This window comes from Panthera leo, chromosome D1, assembly GCF_018350215.1.
Source record: "Panthera leo isolate Ple1 chromosome D1, P.leo_Ple1_pat1.1, whole genome shotgun sequence".
NCBI lineage: Eukaryota > Metazoa > Chordata > Mammalia > Carnivora > Felidae > Panthera > Panthera leo.
In genome coordinates, this window is record NC_056688.1 from 55,596,069 (window position 1) to 55,613,842 (window position 17,774).

General features: G+C 44.6%; 1 protein-coding gene across 1 annotated transcript in view; it reads right to left on the bottom strand.

Annotated features, from left to right (window-relative positions):
• Positions 1–7,616: 7,616 nt before the first annotated feature.
• The window catches only part of GVQW3 (GVQW motif containing 3), a 30,361-nt gene continuing 20,203 nt past the window's right edge, over positions 7,617–17,774 (bottom strand). Inside the window, exon 2 of the mRNA XM_042906254.1 lies at positions 7,617–7,691. The gene's annotated coding sequence lies outside the window, so the exon portion shown is untranslated. The remainder of the gene's footprint in view (positions 7,692–17,774) is intronic.

A 17,774-nucleotide genomic window follows, 5' to 3' on the forward strand; every position in this document is an offset into this window, starting at 1 on the left:
CTTTGAATTTTTATATTCTGTCTTCAAACATGGAGGTGCCGAATGGGCTTAGTTGGGTACAGGTGCCTTTACACACATATGTGCTTGCTCTCTGCTCTCCCTCTCTTTCTCTGTCAACACCCACACACACACACACACACACACACACACACACACTTCTGTATGTGAGGTTTTTTTTAAAAAAAAAAAACCTTGATGATACTTCCATGTTTCCCCAAGAAATTAGGTAGATAGAAAAAAGACCCATAGGCTTCTTTTATTTGTCTGCATCTCAAAGATTTAGGCATTCAGATTCTCCTGTTTGTCTGTGTCAAACCAAGTGTCTCTATTCCAAGTTCCAGGGTCCCATTTTTCCCCATTCATGCCTTAACTTTCATCTAAGAAATTTAGGAACTTGTGAATCCTACTAACATTATAATTCTGCCGCAACAGTATCAAAGCTTGGGTGTGATGTTCAATTATATTAGTCCTGAAGCTATAATAGGTTTAAAAAATATTTTAGAGCTATAGTAGAAACTCTCAGATTCTTGGACTGTGCATAGAACTTGAGAGTTTCGAATTCTGAACTTGTCATTTTCTTCCAATAAGTCCTCCAGTGCAGTCAGAAGCAGCCAATCCCTCTCAGAATCTTTGTAGTCAAACTTCCTACCATAACAGTCCATTTCAGCAGCAACTTGATCCCCCAAAGACTTGCTTTTTGATAAACATACCATCCCAGGCATCCACAGGTGATACTTTCTAAGTAACTCTTTTGCCTTTTGCTGTTGCATTCCATGGATTACTAGTTATTGGGAGAGGCAGTCCACCAGAGACTCCAAGTGCCCTTGTTGAGTGTGCCAAACTATAAGTCTTAACCATGCCCTGACCCGGAGTCATTTCTATAACTAGTCTCAAAGACAATCAAGTAGGTCAAGGTGATCACAGCATGACTAGTGTATAACTATTCACTCCCCAGGAGAAGGAGACTGGCCTGTTGACTGCTTGTTATAAAAGGTTCTGAGCCCTTGGCTCAGGATTCCTCAGCTATGGTGCCACCACATTACATGGGTTGTAACCACATTACATAGCTGCCATCTGGGCCTGTTGCATTGCCCCCATGGGACTTGAGGGCTAGGAGACCAGCCGTACCATGGTGTTGCCCCTGCTGTTGGTGGTGCTGTGAAATAAACTGTCTTTCTCCAGTCTGCTGAATCTTGTTGTCTACTTTCAGCACCTATAGAGTGTGGCAAGGCAACCTGGAGTCCTGTTACTCTTTGCCATCTTCCATGAGGTTGGGGCTCTTCCCTGACACGGTATCCTATTTTCTACTGGCATTGAGGTCACTGCTGAATTCCAGGCAATCAGGTCATATAACGGTCCTAGGGTTCTCTCTTTGAGGATCAGTTTCCCACAGTTACTTTCCATATCAACTACTGTATCAGTCAGTGTCCCATGATATGAAAAACAGATGATTTTAGATATGTACTGTTTGGTACAGTAGCCGTTAACCACACATGGCTATTTACATTTAAATTATTAAAATTAAACATAATTAAAAAGTCAGTTCCTTAGTCACACTAGCCACATTTCGAGAGCTCAGTAGCCACATATGGTTAGAAGGCACTGTTTTGGCCAGCATGTTAGGACATTTCTGTCATCACAGAACATTCTATAGGACAGCACTACTCTAGATCTTTCTCTTTTTTTTTTTTTTAAGTTTATTTATTTATTCTGAAAGAGGAGAGGGGGAGGAGAGGGGGCAGAGAGAGAGAATACCAAGCAGGCTCCACACTCAGCACAGAGCCCAATGCAGGGCTCAATCTCAGGAACCATGAGATCATGACCTGAGCGGAGATCAAGAGTCGGACGCTCAACTGACTGAGTGACCCAGGTGCCCCCTACTCTGGATCATTTCAAGAAGAAAGGGATTTAAATCAGACAATTGTTTACAGAGATGTTGGGCAGATGGGAGTAGCCCAAGAAAAAAAAGGCTTAGAAGAGTTAGAAGACAAAAAAGGAGGTTACAAAGGTGCTGCTACCCTGGGTAAAGGCCAGCCCACAGTAGGTACTGATCTGTTAGGGGTGCTACTTCTGAGAAGGAACCCAAGAGCCTGTGCTTGGTGCTGCTGTTGGACACACCACCAAAAAGCAAGACAAAGCAACAGCTTCTTCCCACCACACATCCTTCAGTCTCCTGCCACACTTTCCATCTGGCAAAAGAGTCTTTAAAAATGTAATTTTCAAGTTTCCTTATGTCCTATAATACTACAAAGAGCAAAGAATGTGGGAATGTATCTTAAGATAGACAAATCACTGAAGAGTGGGGATTTTTATCAACAATAATATTATTAAGGGTGGTAGGGCTCCCATTCTGTAGCTTACATCCATTCTCTTATTTCTAGCAACTGTCCCTTGCCCTGTATGTTCCAGCCATACGGAACTACTTTCTTTTTCTTTTTTTTTAATATTTATTTATTTTTGAGAGACAGAAAGGGACAGAGCGTGAGTGGGGGAAAGGGAGAGAGACAGAGACACAGAATCCAAAGCAGGCTCCAGGCTCTGAGCTGTCAGTACAGAGCCCCATGTGGGGCTTGAACCCATGAATTGTGAGATCATGACCTGAGCCAAAGTTGGATGCTTAACGAACTGAGCCACCCAGACGCCCCCAATATGGAACTCCTTTCAATTCTGCTCTGAAACTTTATGCTCTTTCTCCCCCTCCAATCTTGCAGATACTGTTCCCTCTGCCTGGAACATGTCTTTCCTTGCTTTTCACATAGTTGACTATAGATATCAGATCAGATGTCACCTTCTCAGAGAGATGTTTGGTGACCTTGTCAATCTGCCTAAAATATCTTAATCTCCCTGACCTCCTGCCCTAGTCATTCCCCATCAAGCCACCCTGTTTGTTTTATAGGTCTTGTTTCTGTTGAAAAGTATCTTCTGTGTTTAGTATCTGTCTTGCCTCACTAGAATGTAAGCTCAAGGAAGGGAGAGGCCTTGTCTGTATTGTTTGGTGCTGTGTTCTCAGAATTTAGAACATGTCCTGGCATGTAAGAAAACTTCAGTAAATGTATGCTGCCTGAGTGAATAGTTTCTATCAAGTTTTCAGGTCTGATCTTTCCTGTCTCTAACTGGATGAGAGTTAGAATCCATTCTTCTCCCATTGTGACACTTAAAGCAGCTATAATTACTTATATCTGATCCCTTGCTAGACTATAAACTCAATGGAAGCAGGGACCATGTCTTATCTTGTTCACGGTTGAGTCCCCAGTGCTTAGCACAGTGCCTGAGATAAAGCTGGAATTAAGAGATTATTTGATGGCTTTGGTGATCATATTATTCTATCAAAGAGTTTGGGAGATGATTTAGTGATAAGTACATTGAAACTAAGCAAAAGAAAACAATGAGGAAACTCTAGGAAAAACTAAAATGTTAACAAAAATGGAAATATAATCACCAAGCCCTACATTACCTGGCTGTGAATGATATTTACATAGTCATAATCAGGACCAACAGGGCTGTATTAGTTATATTAGACTTTATGGGTTGTTGTCATTTTTCTATACTGGTTAATAAATAGTAACTACCCCCAAGCTCCCTGAGTACCCCATTGCTACAGTTCCAATTGCCCTAGCTCCCCAGCTTAGAACTTCCTGAACCTTCCCAGGATCGAGCAACTAAAGAGACAATATATGGCATAGCCAGGGGCTCCAGAAACCTGCTGGAAAGGCCAGCATCTCTTTGGATCAGTGAGTACTTGTGCCAACCAGCAGCCTCCAGCCCCTCCTGGGCATTGCCTTTGGCTCCCCCAAAGGTTGACCTCAGCCTTGCTTGCTATACCTCCCTGGGCCCAGGGAGCCAGCCCTATATGGGAACCATCCAGAGACACCAGGCTTCCAGCCAATGGCTGGCCTGCATCACCTCCCCCACATCAGCCCCTTCCCCAAGTGTTCTGCCTTCCCCCAGCAGGCTCTGACCTCACCAGGAGAAACAACAGTCCTGGAAGTGGGCAAATATTTTTAATGGTACTTCTGGTCATAATATGTAAGCACCATATAATGATTTAACCCAAAACTGATACAATTATATCAGAAGATGGGGCAGGGAGGTCGTATTAGAGAAATCTTCCATTTCTCAAAGTCAGTAGGTAATGTCTGAACTTAAAAATCACAAAACAGGGACTCCTGGGTGGCTCAGTCAGTTGAGTGTCTGACTCTTGGTTTCAACTCAGGTCATGATCTCACGGTTTGTGGGATAGAGCCCCATGTTGGATGCCTCACTGACAGCACAGAGCCTGCTTGGGATTCTCTCTCTTCTCTCTCTGCCGCTCCCCTGCTCACGCTCTCTCTCTCTTTCTCTTAAAATAAATAAACTTAAAAAAAATCACAAAACGGCAGTATAGGCTGTTGGAGGATTATTTGGAGAATGAAAATAAATACCAAAAGCTGGAAGAAGTGAAAGTGGCTAGTTGAGTGTGAGGAGCAGGGCTTGGGGTGGGGACAGATGGGACAGGAATCTACTTACAAGCCTTGGAGAAATTTTGACTTCTTTATTATTTTAATTTTTTTTAAGTTTATTTTTGAGAGAGAGAGAGAGAGAGAGACAGGGTGTGAGCGGGGGAGGGGCAGAGAGGGAGACACAGAATCTCAAGCCTGCTCCAGGCTCCGAGCTGTCAGCACAGAGCCCAACGTGGGGCTCAAACTCAAGAGCCGTGAGATCATGACCTGAGCCAAAGTCAGACACTTAATCAACTGAGCTACCCAGATGGTCCAAGAAATTTTGACTTTTGAACCATGTACATATTACTCTTTTATTATTATTATTTTATTTTAGGAGACTATTGCAGGAATCCTGATGAGAGGTTATGGCCAATGGTGATGGCAATGAGAGAGAGATAAGTGGATCCAGCAGTATGATTAGATTATCAATTCGCATAAGCTGGTAACTGCCTGGTGCAGAGAGTGAAAGGGGGAGAGAGAGAATCATACAGATTTGGGCATGTAGCTGGGGTTAGAGAATGACTTTCTTGGTGAGCACTTGGATGCCAAAGGTCCCTCCAGCAGGAGTGACTAACTCTGCGTGGGAGAATTGGAATTAGTTCACGGACAAAGGGGTATTTAAGCTGGGTCTTGAAGATAGTATGAAAGCTCCCAGTTCCATAAAGGGTGAGCTCTATGGTGAGAGGGCATGTTAAGGGAAGAATATTCTCTGGCCAGGGTGATAGAGAATAATAGAAAGTACAAAGGCATGGGGATATAATTTTGGGGGTGAAAATAATGAGTTGTCCCGTGTAACTGCAGTATGGGAGAGATGTTGGGGGAGAAAATAGTGGGAAATAAAGCAGGACCAACAGTTTTTGAAGAGCCCAACAACCTATAATGTAGTCCAAGTGGTCCTCTCCCTCGAGTTGGTGGCAAAATAATAGGTACAAACCTTCTGAAAAATAATTTGGAAATGCGTATCAGAAACCATTAAAATGAGGGGCGCCTGGGTGGCTCAGTCGGTTAAGTGTCCGACTTCACCTCAGGTCACGATCTCGCGGTCCGTGAGTTCAAGCCCCGCGTCGGGCTCTGGGCTGATGGCTCAGAACCTGGAGCCTGTTTCAGATTCTGTGTCTCCCTCTCTCTGACCCTCCCCCGTTCATGCTCTGTCTCTCTCTCTGTCTCAAAAATAAATAAACGTTAAAAAAAAATTAAAAAAAAAAAAGAAACCATTAAAATGACTCTAACCTCTGTCCTAGTGATCCTGATTCCTGGGGATTGTTCCCAACGGATCACTTTTTATAAAGGATCAAGTGAGCAATACTCATTAAGGTGTTTGTTGCATAATTATGGAAACAGTGAAAAATTGGAAAACAACCAATGTTCCCATCAAAGGAGAATGCTTAAGTAAAAGATGGTGTATTTGTCCAATGCATAAGAAATACGGTATGTCTGTCTGAATTTAGATGGGCTAGTGCAGGAGGCCTGGTGGGCTCAGGGAAGGGGAGAAGGTCCAATGTGGTCAAGAGAGGAAGGGTGAAAGCAGAGTGGACCCTAGGTCAGCCCCAGCAAACGTTCAGGAAGGGGAGCTACCATTGATTGGGCATTTCCCTTTTGGTATCCCATTACATGCTCCCAGCAGTCCTATGAGGTGGTATTAAGTACAATCCTTATTTTTCAGGCAAGGACCTGAGGCTCAGAGAGATGCAGTGATCTGCTCAGGCCACCTGGCTTTGAGACTGCAGTCAATTTCTATGTGATGACACGGCAGTCAATATTTTTCCTCTGCACCATGATGCCAGTTGTCGATGCTGATAATGTTATGTATGGGGCATCCCTTATTCATGCCCCAGGCATCTTTCTTCAGTCTTGGGGAAACTGGGCCAAGCCTGTGTGGACACCAGGAGTTGGCAATAAGTAGCAAAATGGAAAAAGCTGTACGATACAGTTCTGAGCAATAAAAAATAGAATATGTAATTGTATCAGCGATGAAAGCAGCCAAAAAAACCCAAACCAAAACAAAACCCACACATTCACACGAACAGACATCAGCAGGAAAGGGCAAGGAGAAATGGAAAAAGATAACCTGTGAGCAGGTGTTCCTTCCCCGTTCTCTTATTTTTGGGGTTTCCGTTCTTATCACTATATTATTTGCACAATAAAAACCAATCTACAATGAAAAATGGAAAGACTGAGAAAATATGAGCCCCTGGGGTGGGCCCATGGCCATGCCTTAAGTCCAGCTGCAGCTCCAAGCCTTCCAAGCCATTCTGACGGCAGCACTCATAAAAGAAGATGCTGGCTTCTTCTGGACGAAGGAGGAGAGGAGAGAAACTTAGCACGTGACCATGCCAAGGGGCTTTGGGGCTTTGCCATCACGCTCCAGATGTTGGTGTCGTTGCTACATCCCGGGTAGAACTTTCCCCTGAGTTGGGGAAGTGTGGCTGTGACCAGCATTTTCCAGCCCCAGCCTCTTTGCATCTGATGGCTGTTGTGGTTCCCTGTTCCTTCGCCGTTGGCTCTCCTGGCTGGGGGTTAGGCTCAGCCTCGCTGGAGGAAGGGCTAGTATGGGATTTCGCTCTGATTGAGGGACAGAGGCCAAGGTGACCTAGCCAACAAAGAGAACAGTGAAACAGCAATGTCCATGACTGGGTTTCAGAGCCGGGACCCAGTGATTTTTCTTTTGTTCATGCTCACATCCCATACCTCACTTGATTTCATTGTGACGCCTAGACCACCCTTCCTTTCAGAATTCCATGCATTTGCCTGTGCTGTTCCCTCAGTCTGGAGTGCTGTTTCTTCCGCTTCCTGACAGAGCTAACTAAACCCTGCCCGTACTTTCATACCACTTCCTTGATGAAAATCTTCCCAATTTCCTTTTAGGGAATGAATCATTCCTTCACCTGCCTCCTACAGCACTTGATTTGTATCTTTCCTTTGGCAGTTGTATTCTTCTGTATCAGGTTATAGTTTTTTGTGTCCGCGTCTGTTTCTCCCACTAAATGGTGAGCTTCTCAAGGTGGCCGAGGAACTTGTCTTACCCAACTCTGACTTCTCATACAGCGTGGCCAACCTCTGTCATATGGTGGGTGCTCAATAAATGCGTGGAATGACATGAAATTACAGTGGCTAAGTTCTTCTACTTTCTATATTGTGACTCTCTGGGAAAGCAGTTGAGATGGTAGGCAGATGACCAACTGGTTTTATATTCATTTCTCTCCTGTGCATCTTGAAAGGGGCAGGAAGAGGAAGAGAGTTAAAGCTATCTGTGGATCCATATTCTAGAGATTTCAGCCAGGGATCCTGAGAAGGGGTAATAATATATATAATAGCTAACATGTGCAGACTCTTACTTATACTTTCACACCCATTAACTCTGCTGGGTCTCACCAGGACTCTGGAAAGTAGGCTGGGTGGCAGCATTTGGCTTGTCCCCAAAGTTTCAGTTGAGAAAACCAAGGCTCAGAAAAATGAAGTGATTTGCTCAAGATTCCATCAATGTAAAGTAGGGCTGGGACTCAAACCCGGACCTGTGGACTGCAAATGCCATGTTCTTGATATTGTAGAGGTGACGAGGACACCGTCTATCCTCCTCTTTTTTTTTTTTTTTTTTAATTTTTTTTTTCAACGTTTTTTATTTATTTTTGGGACAGAGAGAGACAGAGCATGAACGGGGGAGGGGCAGAGAGAGAGGGAGACACAGAATCGGAAACAGGCTCCAGGCTCCGAGCCATCAGCCCAGAGCCTGACTCGGGGCTCGAACTCACAGACCGCGAGATCGTGACCTGGCTGAAGTCGGACGCTTAACCGACTGCGCCACCCAGGCGCCCCATCCTCCTCTTGATAAACATTTGCAGAAGGAAACCCATGGCTTAAGCCTTGATAAGGTGTATCTGCACCAGGCCTCAGTTTTTACGCTCATGAATGTTTCTCTGCTTATCTAGCAGTTTAGCTCCTCGAGGGTAAGGGCCATGCCTATTCCTTTATTTCCTTCCCCCCAAAGCCTCCGGTCTTTGGCAAACCCCACACCGTTGCTGGATCTCGGTTTCCATGTCTGTAAAATGAGGAATCTGAGCTAGAAGTTTAAATTGGGTCACACTCCCACCAGCGCCCAGGGCAGAGCCCGGCCGACAGTGTCCAGCACCTTCTCGGTGGACGACTCCCAGCTCCAACACTAGAGGCCTCCAGGACTCCAGCTGACATGGTGGAGTGTGTACCCTGCACGTTGTAGCCTCTTTCCAGGCTGGCTGTGGAAACTGAGCCTCCTCCAGACAGCAGGGCTGCTCCGCTCACACGGATCAAGTTGGGAGCCTCATTAGTCATGTCAGATGACATAGTTAACACTTGGGGCCGGCACAGCCAGTTCATCAAAAGCTCCTATGTGCCTGGCTCCATCGCTGCAGCTGAGGAACTACTGTATGTGGAGCAAGCAGCACATCAGAGGAGCAGGGCCAGAGTGCTTCCAAATTGGTTTTGATTAATTGCATAGACATGTCTTTAATTGGTGCCAGGGTAGCAGCCAGAGAACTTATGGGAAAGCAGGATGTTATGCTTTCATTCCCTGAAGTCCCATAAAGCAGTGAAAGATGAGGAACAGAATCACTGCTCGTTGAAAATTTATTGACCGTGCAGACCCAGAAAACACAAATAACTATCTGAATCAAAACCTAACCTCATTTTCCCAACTCATTGGAAGCCATGCATGTTCCTCTCTGCACCCCCGCCTGCCTGCTGAGATGTACAACTGAGCAAAAGGTGTGATTTCTAAGAAGTGAGTGCCTTAGTACAGTGACAGCACACTCAGCTTTCCCAGATGGGCGCAGAGGTACCTGGGAAGGCCCCTCCCCTTGGAAATATCTCTCCCTCCAGCCCATCATCATCCTAGGAACTGAGATTAGAGGCTGATTCACTTTGGATGACACATTCGTTCACGTATTCATTCTTTCTTTTCCACCTCTTGGAGATTTAAGTCACATGTACTGAGTGTGTGCTAAATACAAAACACTTCTGGTGCCAGGAGGACTATAGAAGGGAGTGAACTAGAGACCTTCTGTCAGGGAAATGGTTACCCAGAAGAAAAGAGAGGACAGATCCCCAGACGAACTAACAACACGTGGTGAGCACGTCACATTGAAGATGAAGCTTTGGGCTTTGGCACCAAGAGGACTTGAGTTCAAATCCTAGCTCTGATTCTGATTACCGAGACACCTCGCAAGTCACTTTTGATGCTCTCTGAGTTTTAACTACAAAATGGGATAATAACACTTAGCATAGATGGCGGTTGTGAGGCTTATGAGAGCAGAACTGAAAGGCCCCAGCACAGGGCCTGGCACTGATCAGTAAGTGGCCGCTAATTCTGAAGAAGTGTCACCCAGGGAGGTTCTGACAGAGTACTACGTGAGTGTTCATATATTTGAGGAACACGTAAATGTTTACTGATCACAGACTCTGGGCCAGGCTCTGTCCTGGGCGGTAGGAGTTTAAACAGGAAGCGCAATCCTTGGTGAGACTGAGGTCCACAGGGGAGTAGCGATGCTGTAGTATGGAAGGAATGGCAAATTGTTACAGGTAAGCGGACAGACACGTACTTGGACTTGGCGTCAATGGGGAGGAAAGGAGACAGTCACTTTGATCTGGGAAAATTAGGGTAGAGTTGCCTAAACATGAGATGCTTGAGCCAAGTCCTAAAAGATAAAAAGATTTTCATCTGCAGATAAAGCGAGAGCAAGTATTTCACACACAAGGCCAGTTTCCTTTTGTTCCTAGAGCAAGCAAAGGTTATCCCCTTGGATCTTGGAATCAGCTGCTCTCTTTGTATGGAAAGTTCTTCCCTTAGATATTCACAAAGCTGCCTCCTTCTTGACCTGGTATTTTCCTATTTGTTCCTTTGTTTATTGTACGGCTCCCCCACTAGAATGACAGGTCCATGAGATCATGAGATCTTGGCTGTCTTTTTCTCCACTCTATTAGAACATTGTTTGGCATAGTGTAGGTGTCGAATATATGTTTGTTGCAGGAATAAACAAAAGGACGCAGAGGAGGGCATATTGCAATCAAGGAACTATAAGCACCGTGCGTGGTGCACAGTGGACACTGAGTTCTTTTCTCATAAAGCTGAACAATGAGGAATGCCTGCAGCATAGCCCGGAGGAATTGAGGTGGGGGGGAGGGGGGTGGGTAACAGAAGAGGTGGCCTCTGAGCTGTGCCCTGACAGCAGAGAAGGATGGCAACGTGATGGGAATGTTAGGAATGGGATCAGCAGGATTAAATCAGATAACTTACAAATCTTTTCCAACCTTGAGCCTCTAAGGATTTCTCCCAAACAAATCATCTCCTGCCACCTTTCCTGGTCCCCTCACCCACACCCCTCCTTTCCACTCCACCCTGTCTGGAGGCTGTAAGGGCATCTGACACACCATTTCCTGCCAATGTAAATCATGGACCGATGTATGATGCTCATTCTTGGTTTTTACCATCCCCCAGGTGGAGATGGTCCCATAACTCAGGGTGGAGGCCACAAGCAAAGCCAGCCTTTCCACAGGGTGGCAAATAAGGGGGAACTGTTTACCCACCAGCACCTTCCTGGCCCTGCTCCCAGATAATTTTATGTCCTCTGGTCCTGGATCTGCTCCTTAGTTGGATGCACCCCAGTTCACTTGCTGGAGCACTGATGTGTGACTGTTTAACTGCTGCTTCCTGTCCCAGGGATCCCGGGCTTCAGGGAGCATGGGAAAGAGACAAGAAAGGGAGCTTTATATGAGGTAAGCTTTGACAGTAATAACAAAGGCCAAAAACCTAACTTATGCTTACATAGTGCTTAACAATTTACAAAGCCCTAGAGAACTCCTATTCATCCTTCAAGACCCTGCACGAATGTTACCTCTTTTCACCAGCCTTCAACTTTCCCAGGCAGAGCTAATCCTTCCCTCCACACTTTGTAAAACCTCCATTATACCCCTAACTACCTTGTAATAAATTTATTTGTGTACATGTCTCATTTCCTCCATTAAACCATCAACCCCTCAGGGGCAGATCTCTTCTCTCCTACTAAAACCCATTTTTTTCTTTCTTTCAAAGTAATTTTCATTACACATATTTTTCTAATTATAAAAGCAATACTTATAGTAACAATGATCAAAAATTGTATGTATAAAAGTATAGTGAAGAAAATTTTAAATCACCTGTAATTTCACCCAGATAAAACCACTGATAACATTTTGAGTACACCTTGAGCCTTTTTTTTTAGCATATAGAAAGTAAAAATGGGAATATAGAATGCATGTAGTTTTACAGTCATATTTGATCACTTATTCTATTGTGAATGTATTTATTTATTTGTTTGTTTGTTTGTTTATTTAGAGGGGGCACAAGTGAGCGAGAGGCAGAGAGAGAGAATCCCACAAGGGGCAGAGAGAGAGTGAGAGAGAGAGAGAAAGAGAGAGAAATGGGGCTCACCTGAAGCAGGGCTTGGGCTCACCCGAAGCAGGGCTATTGTGAACATCTTTAAACATCATTGATGGGGGCGCCTGGGTGGCTCAGTTGGTTAAGCGTCCGACTTTGGGTCAGGGCATGATCTCACGGTTCGTGGGTTCGAGCCTCACGTCAGGTTCTGTGCTGACAGCACAGAGCCTGGAGCCTGCTTCAGATTCTGTGTCTCCCTCTCTCTGTGCCCCTCTCCAGCTCATACCCTGTCTCTCTCTTTCTCTCAAAGATAGATAAACATTAAATTTAAAAACATCTGATGATTCTTCAAAAACATCATTTTTAATGATTGCCTTATTTAATTTAATGAATATACCACAATTTACTTGACAGTTTCCCCGTTGCGGGACATTTGGGCTAGTTACTTCTTTTCACTATTTTGCAAATAAAATGAATAGCTGTATACGTAAATCTTTGTCTGCATCTTTGACTAGTTCCCTAAGAAAGATTCCTAGAGAGGGAATTTCTAGGTCAACTGGTTTAAACTCCTTAAAGCTTCCCAATGCTCACTGCCAAATTGCTCTGAGAAGGCAATACCAGTTTACAATTCCACCATTACTTGGAGTGGACCCATGTCTGGTGCCTTAACTTGCATTAAGTATATCCCATTGGTATATATTTACCAAGTCTAGTGGTCTTCTCACAATGCCTCTCAAGGTGAGTAATTTTAAAAAATATTTTTTTAATGTTTTTATTTATTTTTGAGAAACAGAGAGAGACAGAGCACGAGTGGGGTAGGGGCAGAGAGAGAAGGAGACAGAGAATTCGAAGCAAGTTCCAGGCTCTGAGCTGTCAGCACGAACTGTGAGATCACAACCTGAGCCAAAGTCGGACACTTAAGCGACTGAGCCACCCAGGAGCCCTTCTTTCTTCTTCTTCTTCTTCTTCTTTTTTTTTTTTAACGTTTATTTATTTTTGAGAGAGAGAGCAAGAGCAGGGGAGGGGCAGAGAGAGAGGGGAACAGAAGGTCTGAAGCAGGATCCTCGTTGACAGCAGTGAGCTTGACGTAGGGCTCAAACTCACAAACTGCGAGATCATGACCTGAGCTGAAGTTGGGCACTCAACTGACTGAGTCACCCAGGTGCCCTGAGTAATTTTTCTTAAACACAGCAGAAATGATACAGCCAAACTAAGAGTTGTCTTCTTCTAAGATGTCAACCTGGGAGGGTATATTTATTGCAACAGTGCTTCAGCTATTTTAAACATTTCTGTAACTTAAGTTGAAAATTGCCTGAGGGGGCACCTGGGTGGCTCAGTTCGTTGAGCGTCCGACCTCGGCTCAGGTCATGATCTCACATTTCTTAGGTTCGAGCCCCGAGTCAGGCTCTGTGCTGACAGCTCAGAGCCTGGAGCCTGCTTCAGATTCTGTGTCTCCCTCTCTCTCTGCCCCTCCCCCGCTCACGCTTTGTCTCACTCTGTTTCTCAAAAATAAATAAATGTAAAAAAAAGAAAAAAAAAAAGAAAATTGCCTGAGAAGCCGACAATCCATGCTTTTACTTCTAAATTGCAATACAGGGGCTCCTGGGTGGCTCAGTCAGTTAAGTGACTCTTGATTTTGGCTCAGATCATGCTCTCACGGTTTGTGGATTCCAGCCCTGTGTCAGGCTCTGCATTGAAAATATGGATCCTGCTTGGGATTCTCTCTGTACCTCTCTCTCTGTCCTTCCTTGAGAGTGTGTGCTTTCTCTCTCTCAAAATAAATAAATAAACATTAAAAAAAAATAAATTGCAATACAGTTGTCTTTGGGGCATGATTTAATTTTAAGTTTATTTATTTTGAAAGAGAGAGAGAGAGCAGGGGAGGAGCAGAGAGAGAGAGAGGAAGAGAGAGAATCCCAAGCAGGCTCCACACTGTCAGTGCAGAGCCTGATGCAGGGCTTGAACTCACGAACTGTGAGATCAAGGCCTGAGCTGAAGTCAGTTGCTTAACTGACTGAGCCACTCAGGCGCACCTGGGGAATGATTTTTAAAATTTTTGGCACTAGTCATACGTCATTAGGAACTGATGGTAAATGAGACGAGGAGCTGCGGCTAGGGTTGGGGTCAGAAATGAGGTGTAATTTTACAGTAATGATTGAGGTCTTTTTATGACTTGTGAAGGCGAATCCCACTGGAATCCCGGGCAGTGGTGGTATCATCAGGACAAGTGCTGAGCCTGCTGAGGCTCCCAGCGTGACGGTTCCAAAGTGGCTGCATTCAGGCAGAGGCATGGGTCTAGCATGTGGAATTATGGAAACTTTTCCCATGACTTCATGGTTGCTCCACGTACAGCCCCAGGGTTAGGCATCAGCTTATTTAAAGCTAATCTCTTTTCACCTTCTCTCTTCATCAAGCCCACTTGGGCCTGATGTGTCTCCAAAAGCAAGACCTTAAGGGCCGGTTTAGTGGGGAGGGGGTGCATGGCGAGAGAATGGAAAGAGCCTCAGAATGCCATCAGGAAGTCTGCATTCTGGGTCTGAGGCCTGCCTCTGCCTTTTACCAGCTGTGTATTAGGTCTCATTTGTAAAAGATCCTACTTCATAGGATTGTTAGGAGAAACGGATGGGTGCCTGGGTGGCTCAGTCAGTTAAGCTTCTGACTTTGGCTCAGGTTATGATCTCACGGTTTGTGAGTCTGAGCCCACATCAGGCTCTGTGCTGACAGCTCAGAGCTTGGAGCCTGCTTTGGATTCTGTCTCCCTCTCTCTCTCTGCCCCTCCCCTACTCACTTTCTGCCTCTCTCTCTCAAATATAAATAAACCTTAAAAAACTAAAAAGAAATGAAGAACACATATAAACCACACACAGATACACAGAGGCACATACAACATGCATTGAGCACTTTTACTCTGTGCCAAGTACTGTGTTTTATATGCATGCAACATGCCCTGTCATTGGCCAGCCAGAAGCCATTTCTCCTATGTTACCTCCCACCACCTCTCCCTTGTTGTTAGGAGTGGCCTTGTGGCCCAGTTCTGGTCAAAGAGATTTAGGTAGAACTGGGAATTTAGGTAGAACTGCCTGGGAATTAATGGGGGAGATTTTGCTTTCCTAATGAAACAAGACAGCTGAGTCTGAACTGTCCTCTCACCTCAACCCTTTCTTGCCTTGAACTTGGAGGTGAAGGCCAAGCATTGCAGTCATCTTGTAATTCAGACGGAAAGGGCAAAGGAGCACCTCTGGAATTCTTGGTATGCCAGAAAATAACTACCTATTTGTTCAAGTCATTGCTCATTATCATTACTTGCAGCTAAAAATATTCCAATGGGCATCCACAGAAACTATCCATACATAATAGATGCTTAATAAAGGGTTTCTATTAAAAAAATTTTTTTTAAATCTTTATTTTTGAGAGAGAGAGACAGAATGCAGAGTGTGAGCAGGGGAGGAACAGAGTGTGAGACATAGAATCCAAAGCAGGCTCCAGGCTCTGAGCCGTCAGCACAAAGCCCGATGTGGGGCTCGAATTCACAGACTGTGAGATCATGACCTGAGCCCAAGTTGGACGCTCAACCGACTGAGCCACCCAAGCGCCCCAAGGATTTCTATTTAAACTCATGTTTACCTACATTTCCTCCCTCTAAAGCACTAATGATATTAATGATGTTTATCTCATATTTATGCATTACTTCACAATTTTCATAAGCTTTTCACATCCATTTTCTCATTTGATCCTCACAACTCTGCAAGGAAGGCAACTTTTTATCCTAAAGACTTTTTTTGTTTTTTAAATTTTAGTTAACATACAGTGCAATATTGGTTTCAGGAGCAGAATTCATTGATTCAGCACTTATATACAACCCCCAGTGCTCATCACAAGTACCCTTCTTAATACCTATCATCCATCTAGCCCACCCCTCACCCACCTCCCTCCATCAACCCTCAGTTCGTTCTCTATTGTTAACAGTCTCTTGTGGTTTGTATCCCTCTCTCTCTTCCCCTCCCCCAAATCCCCTTTGTTCATCTGTTTTGTTTCTTAAATCCCACATACGTGTGAAGTGATACAGTATTTGTCTTTCTCTGATTGATTTATTTTGCTTAGCATAATACATTCTAGTTCCATCCACGTCATTGCAAATTTCATTCTTTTTGATGACTGAGTAGTATTCCATTGCATGCATATATATATATATATATATATATATATATATATATATCACATCTTCTTTATCCATTCATCAGTCGATGGACGTTTGGGTTCTCTCCACAGTTCGGTTATTGTTGATAATGCTGCTATAAATGGGGTGCATGGACCCCTTCAAATCAGTATTTTTGTATCCTTTGGGTAATTACCTAATAGTGTAATTGCTAGATCGTAGGGTAGTTCTATTTTTAGTTTTTTGAGGAACCTCCGTACTGTTCCACAGCGGCTACACCGGTTTGTATCCCCACCAACAGTGCAAGAGGGTTCCCCTTTCTCAGGATCCTCGCCATCTCCTGTTGTTTCTTATGTTGTTAATTTTAGCCATTCTGACAGGTGTGAGGGGGTATCTCATTTTGATTTGTTTTTCCCTGATGATAAGTGATGTTGAGAAATTTTTCATGTTTCTATTAGCCATCTAGATGCCTTTTTAATTGCACAAGGATATGTAAAAAGTATTCTAGAATGCTTCTATGTTACATATAGGCTTCTCTCCTCTCCTCTTCTTTCTTTTTTCTTCTTTCCTTCCCACCTTCCCTGCCAGTCCTGGGCCTGTTTTTCCTAGACCGATTCCCTAAGCCCTCTCCTGCTCTGTTCTGTTTTGTAACACAGGGAAGTAGATCCATTCAGCCTGTGAATCCAGGCTCTAGGACATTTGGCTTCCAGCTGAGTTTGGCCAAAGTTTGGGCCTGATGTGTCTCCAAAAGTACTAGCCAGAGATTGGGAGTAGGTATAGGGGGAGAAAAAGCCAAGGTGTTTCTTTTCCTCCCCATCTGCCTCAGGTGACATCTCCATTGCTCCTGCTCCCATGGACAGGCCTGCTAGGGCTCAAGCTGCTCATCACCTGGCTCCTGGGCCCTGGTGACCCTGGCTTCCCGCTCTGCCCCTTTGCCTTATGCGTGGCAGTGGTTCCTGCTCTTGCTAAGTTCTGGGATGCCTCTCCATCCCCTGTCCCGCCACCTGTGTAACCAATCCATCTCATTAAGGCTCCTCCACTGTAAATAATTGAGGTGTCTTCCTTCTGCTCAGATCTGAACTGATCTGCATCAATCTACCAAACCTTGGCTGGGTGCCCACTCATGGCTGGGCTCCGTGCAGGATGCACAGGGAAAGAGGTGCTCCCAGGTTAAGGGAGCTAAGTGAAAAGCCTCAGAGTATTCCCAAACCCAGCAGAACTTACAGGTAAGTTCTGCCATGACCCGGGCTTCCTCCTTCTTTCAGAGGCAAGCCAAAAACAGTGCACAAGACCCTTGGTATGTCCCGTTCACTGTCCATTGCACAAGTAATTTTGGGGATGCTTCTGGATGGAGAGGGAAATGCCTGTTGGCTTTCACATTCTCCCAGTCAAATGCTACTACCAGGGGTTCTCAGGTTTAAGAAAGCCCAGCTTCCACAAATTGTTTTTTACTCCCTCTTTTTCTCCCCCAAACAGCCTTGCATAGGAAGCAGGAGGAATCTTTTCCAGAGTATTTGTTTCAGCAAAATGCCATGGGTGAATTGCCCATAAAGGCTAACAATGGAGAAAAGTCAGAGGTACCAAGTGCCTTCTAGATACCTAGATATCTTGCATGAGATTTGGAGACAACTTGAACACAAAACCTATTTCCCCACTTAAAAGTTTATGGCTTTGGCAATTTAGACAATTATTCTGAGCTTCACTTTTCTTATGTGTGTAATGGCAACAATAAGTGTCTTCTTCAGGGAATTAT